This window comes from Coffea arabica, chromosome 7e (assembly GCF_036785885.1).
Source record: "Coffea arabica cultivar ET-39 chromosome 7e, Coffea Arabica ET-39 HiFi, whole genome shotgun sequence".
Taxonomy (NCBI): domain Eukaryota; kingdom Viridiplantae; phylum Streptophyta; class Magnoliopsida; order Gentianales; family Rubiaceae; genus Coffea; species Coffea arabica.
The window spans coordinates 41943608-41950296 of NC_092323.1; the positions used below are offsets into that span (position 1 = coordinate 41943608).

Genomic DNA, 6689 nt, shown 5'->3' on the forward strand with positions numbered 1-6689 from the left:
GTGTAGTATTGCAGCAAGGCTTAGCCTTATTTTTAGACTCTGATACAACCAATCCACTATTTTCGTAATTGCATCAAATTAACCCAAAGACTGAAAGAAAGACCCATTACTTTGTAGTACAATAACCAAAATGGCTTCATTAGCTTGTAACTTCAAGAAATCTACGGAAAGCAAAAGAATTGTGCTCACATATCAACCGTAGTGAGATAAACTGCATTTGACCAAAAACGGAGGAGGATTACCTAATGCAGGTGTATCTTCTCAACACATCAATAGCATAGGGGATGGTCAACTACTCAATACACAAAAAAAAAAAGAAAAAAGGAAGTTTCACAGGCCTCGATGCAATTCTACCCTTGATCATTTGATGCATGTCAACAGCCAGAATCCCGTAAAAGGAAAGACAAGTACATGAGATAATGTAAAAGCCTGCATTTATGAAACTTACGACCAGTAGACTGCATTCCAGAGGTTCTCATTACAGATCAAAGCTGTTCCAACTCAAAAAGGAATATAAGAAAAAGAAGAAAAAAGAAATGCACAGTGTAGTATTGCATCAAGCCTTTTCCTTGTTATTAGAATCATACACTTCAAAATAACCGAAAGACCGAAAAATGCATTACTTTGTAGTACAATAACTAAAAAGGTTTTCATTAGCATATAACTTCAAGAAATCTAATGAAAAGAAACTGTGCTTACATATCAACCTTAGTGGGATAAATTGCATTTGATCAAAAAAGGAGGAGGATTATTAATATAGGCCATACTTCTATCCTCTCAATACATCAGTAGCAAAAGGGATGGTCAAACTCTTGGCACAAAATAACTCATCCAGTTACACAAGATTTTAAACCAAATAAAAATATTATGATAACACCATCCACGTGAGATATAATGCATCAAGAGCTGACATACATATACAGCAGGTAATGCAAAGATCAGATAGCTACAGTTAGTGCAAAATCTAGTATCCAGGGTCATACGCTTCAAGGCTTTGATCTTGATAAAGCTTCAAGGGTGGCCGATTCTGCTTCCCACATAAATAAACACGTAGTTTTGTTAATCAAATGGCAGAGGCATTCTTGAGTGGTACTGCAAAAACCCACTTCATACAGTTAAATATTAGTAACAATTACCATATTCTCCAAAAATATATCATAGATTTTTTTTCTTTTATCATTGTCACTTCCATTTTAATCTAACTTTTTTCACTTACAGGAACATCAACATTAGCGCCTATCTATGCAATTACCTATATGGCAGCCAAGTTTTTTCCATATAATTATCCCTGAAGGCAAAAGTATGGGGCAAAGGATTTTGTACAATTCATAGGTCGGGGCATACTGCACCAGTGTAGCCAAAGAATAAACGAACAATCTTCAATTACAATATAAAACATGCAATAACTACAAATGAACAATTTTCCATTACATTATTATATACACAATATAGACACTGTTGTAAAAAAAAATTTCCATTCATAGAGATGGTTATATTAAACCGAAAGGTGAAAGAAAAAAAGGTTAGAATCAGCACCTTAAAAGTAGTAGAAGGCCATTATTTGCTTTATTATATGCCGATAATTTTAATACCTAATTCCATCATGAAGAGCCCGGTATCCATCTAATTTAACGCCAAATAAGGACACAAAGAAATGGTTCGCAAGTTAAATAGTAGAAAAGATAATTAATAGAAACTTAATCATTTTCTCATAATTAACAGAAACATAATCAACAGAGACATCTACTAATTATTAGTATACAAGCACATCTATTTGACTAAGATATTTTTTTAAATAAAGTGTAAACAGCTTACTTGTCTAAAGCTGAACTATGCTAAAAGGCCAAAGCTTGGGCTTAGACTGACTGGTACTAAACGAAGCATTACCCCTATAAAATTCAACCCAAAAGTTAACAACAATAAACAGGAGCAAAAATAAATTGTTCATATGCAAAATGGAAACAAGTAGAAAAAAAGAAGGCTATAAAATGTTACACAAAGATAATCACCAAGTTTTTAGCCAAAGACATTGTGCTAAAATTTAAACAACCCATGAATCCAAAACTATATGGTCAAAGAAGGAAAAGAGATCTAGGGATTTTTTCTTCTAAATAATAGGTTTTTTGGTAAACATACACCTTTCGTAACAGCATTTGTGGCCAAAGTGTTATCTACGAACCAATCTAACAAATTTTGCCACTTTAACCTCCTTTCCCACAATTAGTTGAAAATTATTCAAAACTATAATTAAAAACTTCAAACTAAAGTCATCAAAAGATGAAATAAGTTCAATTCCATTGGAAATTGACAATGGCAGAGACATGAAAAAGAAACAAAGAAAATTGACAATTTAAGTTATTTTGAAAATCCCAAGCAACAACTAAACAAGAGCTGGGAAATTTGAGCATATAACATCTCGAGTGATAACCAATGCAATCTTGATTTTGAGCTCCAAGACTCCAAATGATCAAGTAATATAGTACAGCATAAACTGAAAAGCATGCAACTTTTGCACTAAAAGCCAAAGCCAACAGATGAGATAACTTATTTATGGCTTGGTTCCTAAGCTTAAATGACACCACAAATACAGCAATAATAAAAAATCAACTTTAATGTGCTCAAATTTCAAAGCTTGCGACGTCTGTGCAATCACTCAGTTGAAATTTTAGCTCAAAACACTATACAACGGAAAAGGAATAAGCAAAAGCACAAAAACACATAAAATCCGACATTTTAAAAGCAAAAAAAAATAATCCATGGAATTAATGTTTGGAACCTTTTTTACGGCATGCAATGCAGCTCCATGACCACCGACGCCAGCGCCAATAATGATGAGATCGTAATCAAAGGATTTGGGAGGGCTTCCATTATCATCCGAAGATGCAGAAACCTTCGTTGGACTCGCCTGCGCTTTTCTCGGAAAAATTAGCCTCTTTGCTCGAATAAACTGGCCGCGCTTCAGCTGCGAGGGAACTAAAAACTGATAGGTTGCAATTTTATCATTTATTTTATTATTAATTTTCCTTATTACCTGACTTGATGTGGACTAATTATTAGATTCTATTCACTTTTCGTAATTTGTATTTATTTCAGGGAGTAGAATGAAAATATAATAACAGGTGCCAATTTAGCAGAAAAAGGGTCCAAATGATAGAGTTTGTCCCAAGGGCATTTTGAAAAAGAAGACGTTGTGCCTATTTTGGTAAAATTGCGGAAGAGGGCAGCGGATGGATGGGCTTGGATTAGGAAACTGCCGCACAAACGATGGAAAGGAAGCAAGAGATAGACTACTATATAAGAATAGAAAATTGCAGGGGAGCGGGGGCGCCGCACAGGAGAGGCTTCTTCCTCTCGGGTGGGAGCCGCCGCCAGAGGATGGCAATTTTAGATAGGAATAGGCATTAGGAGCTGGCTTTTCTTTGAGTTTTTCCATTTTCTAGTTTAGTTAGAGTAGCTTTGACTTTTCCTTTCTTAGCTTTTGAGTTTTGAGTAGCAGTTCTCTCCTGGGTGATGACAAGGAAAAACAATGGAGTTCCTTTAGCTTTCTTTGACTTTCTCCTTTCGTCTTTTGTGGTTGCCCCCTGCGCATGTCAGGAGCTTTTCACCAATTAAACGAATTGAGTTTTTCCTAGTTTTGAGGTACAATGGCCGCAGTTATTTCTTCAATTTTGTGTGGATTTTGTTCATCAATTATGAACTAATTTCCCCGCTCTAGTCAAGGAGGAACGAAGGTTCTGGTTCGCCTAAAAATTGTGAGATCGTTTTAATTTAATCTTTTCCTTTTATTTATTGGTATCCGCGTATTTCTTGATTGCTATGTTTATGGTTATTTAATTAATTGATTGTCTTTGATCCAAATAATTAATTGATTGGGTAATCTATTGTCAATTAGGGCATTAAATCCGTAATTGTTTAATTGCTCTAAAATAGTGACAACTGGCATGATTAGATTTGTGTCAGGGGAATACGCGGGCTAATCTAAAATAACCCTGGTAGTGCGTTATTTGGTTAGAATAGGGCTCCTCTAATACGTAAGGCAATTGGAGAATTAAATTCTATGGGCGTACCTAGAATTATTTCTCAATTAGAGCAGTGATTAACGGGCGTACCTTGATCACCGACACAGTAATGAGGGGTTGACTGCCATCGCTTGTTTGGTAGTTATAACCTATTTATTGATAAATAATTGGAATTGCCTTTGCTTCAATGATCAATTAGGTGAACCATTGCTGAAGTTATTCCTTGGTTAGATCCTTAATTATCACTCGTCTGATTTTAGTAAATTGTTATTTAATTTCTATGTAGTTCCTTGGATTTTATTTGCATTTATTTGATTGTCACTCTCTGCACAAAAACACCCCCTGGTTACTGTGAATTTGAAAAGAAACAATTACTCCCAATCCCTGTGGATTCGACTCTGCTCACCGCTATCTACAGAAATTACTTTTAGTTTGAGCAGGTTTTATTATTGTACAGGCTGACAACCTGTCAATTTTTGGCGCCGTTGCCGGGGACTGGTGCCAGATTAATTTGTTTCTTTTTGAATTCATCTTGTTTTTATTTTTTTTATTTATTTTTTCTCTTATTTTTTTTTATATAGTTTATGGCTTCTAACACTCCATATTTTGGTGATAGACTGGATTTTGTTTCCAGGGAAGGCAATGAGGCTTGTTTTTTTCCTGAGTTTGCATATGCAGAGGCACTAAACTCTATTAGAGAAAGAATGGCTACTGCAACCTGTAAAATTTGTTATGCCAGGGATCATTCAACCGGTATGTGCCCCGAATATCAAGATAATATGAGTGTCCCACTCAATAATTATGGAGATTTTTCACCCTGGTCTCAAACGTGGTATAACCCTAATCCAAACGGGTATGATCAAGGATGGTGGGATAACTCCAATTATAATTATACAACGGGGCCAATGAATTTTCAGCAGTATGAGTCTCAAGAATCGTCATCTATGTCAGGTATGTCTCTTGAAGAAATAGTTGAATCAATAGCTACTAATACATACCAATTCCAACAGGAGACACAAATGAGGAATGAGATGATGAAGGATGCAATGAGTTATCTGGCAGATCAACTATGTCTATTGACATCCAGAATAAATCGATTGGCTTCTCAAATGGAAGAATTGCCTGCACAAACCAATATCAACCTTGAGGAAGATGAGAGTGCAATTGTCCGGTCAAATGACATGGAACTGCAAGAGTTTCAAGAAAACGGATTTAAAGATGCAGTTGAAAAGGAAGTTGAAGTGCAAGAAATGAGACTCCAGGATCAACTCGTTCAAGTGAATGAATCCAGTGAACAATTTCCAAATGCGGTGACATCTCCTCCATTCCTTCATCAATATTCTCTTGACTCTTATTCTTCAATTCCTGTTAATGAAATTGATTTTATTATACCAGAAAATTTTGAATTTCATGACAGGAATAAATTAAGAGTGGCGATGGCAAGATATCTTGAACCAATAAATGCAAGTGAGGGAGGAGTGAATGGAGAATTCAACTTATCGTTGACTTGTTTGGTGCCATTTACTAGTCCAGGGAAGACCTTAACTCGTGAGCTCAAGGATTACTCTATTTACGAGGGCTATCAAGACTATATAGAGGATGAAGCATTAAGACGAGGCACACGATTTTATCCTCCATGAGCAAAACATGATAATGTCTAGCCAAAGACATTAATGAAAGGCGCTCATTGGGAGGCAACCCAATTTCTTTTAGTTGTTTGTTTGATTTTATTTGTTAGTTTAAATATGTTTTTCCTTGGATTTGACTGATTTATGGCTTCAATTTTCGTTTTTGATGACTCATAGATATCTCTCCGACTTGACGCGCCCGCGTCAAGTCGTATGGAAAGCTCATGGTCAGAGAGCTCTCTTACCCTCATGACGTGCCCGCGTCAAGTCACCTGGAGAGCTCCAGATTCCGTGCCTTCATGGCGTACCCACGTCACGTTCACGGGAGAGATAAGTATTTAAAAAATTCAAGAACGGTTGTTGATTGTTGGTTATCTTTGCTTTTGAATCTCGAAAATAAAATTTGCCAATGAAAAAAAAATTTCAAAATTTTTTTTTTCTTTTTAAATTTTAAAAAAAAAATTTTTAATCTTTTGTTTCACCGTAGCTTAGATTTTCAAAATATAATTTTTTTTTTACTAAAAAAAAAAAAAAAAAACAAACACAATTTCTCTTTCTTTTTCTTTTTCTTCTTTTCTTTCCTTTTCCTTCTTTCTTCTTCTTTTCTTTCTTCCTTTCTTCTTCCTTTCTTCTTCTCCGCTACGTCTTCTTTCCCATTTTGGCCGCCTCTTCAATCGCACGCCGCCCACTTGCCCGCGTGACTGCTGCTGCCTTCCACCACCACCTCGCACGTCCTCTCTCCTCTTCGCGAGCCACCGCCACCAGAGGCAGCGTCCATCCTCGCGTGCGGCAAGCCAACCAGCAGCACGCCGCCACATCTCTCTCCATCTCGCCGCCGCTAACCAGCCATCTACCTCCTCGTGCGAGCTCCACCTGCTCGCAACTCCCCTCCACCAGCGACGACGGCTCACCCTTCACCGCATCTCTCTCCCTTTCATCGAACCACCAGCCGCGACCCACCCCACGCGGATGTCACTCGCGCAATAATACAGTAATAATAAAAAATCAACTTTAATGTGCTCAAACTTCAAAGCTTGCGACG

The 6689-nt window shown here is 36.8% G+C and overlaps 1 long non-coding RNA gene across 2 annotated transcripts; it reads right to left on the bottom strand.

Moving 5' to 3' along the window:
• Positions 1 to 748: 748 nt before the first annotated feature.
• LOC140010932 (uncharacterized) lies at positions 749 to 2969 on the bottom strand. 2 transcript variants are annotated; one of them, XR_011818128.1, is made up of 3 exons: positions 2777 to 2969; positions 1816 to 1889; positions 749 to 1092 (listed from the first exon to the last, which is right to left on the bottom strand). It is a non-coding gene; the product is annotated as an uncharacterized lncRNA (long non-coding RNA). The 2 variants fall into 2 exon arrangements; XR_011818127.1 differs by lacking the exon at positions 2777 to 2969 and having other exon boundaries at positions 1816 to 2169.
• Positions 2970 to 6689: the final 3720 nt, after the last annotated feature.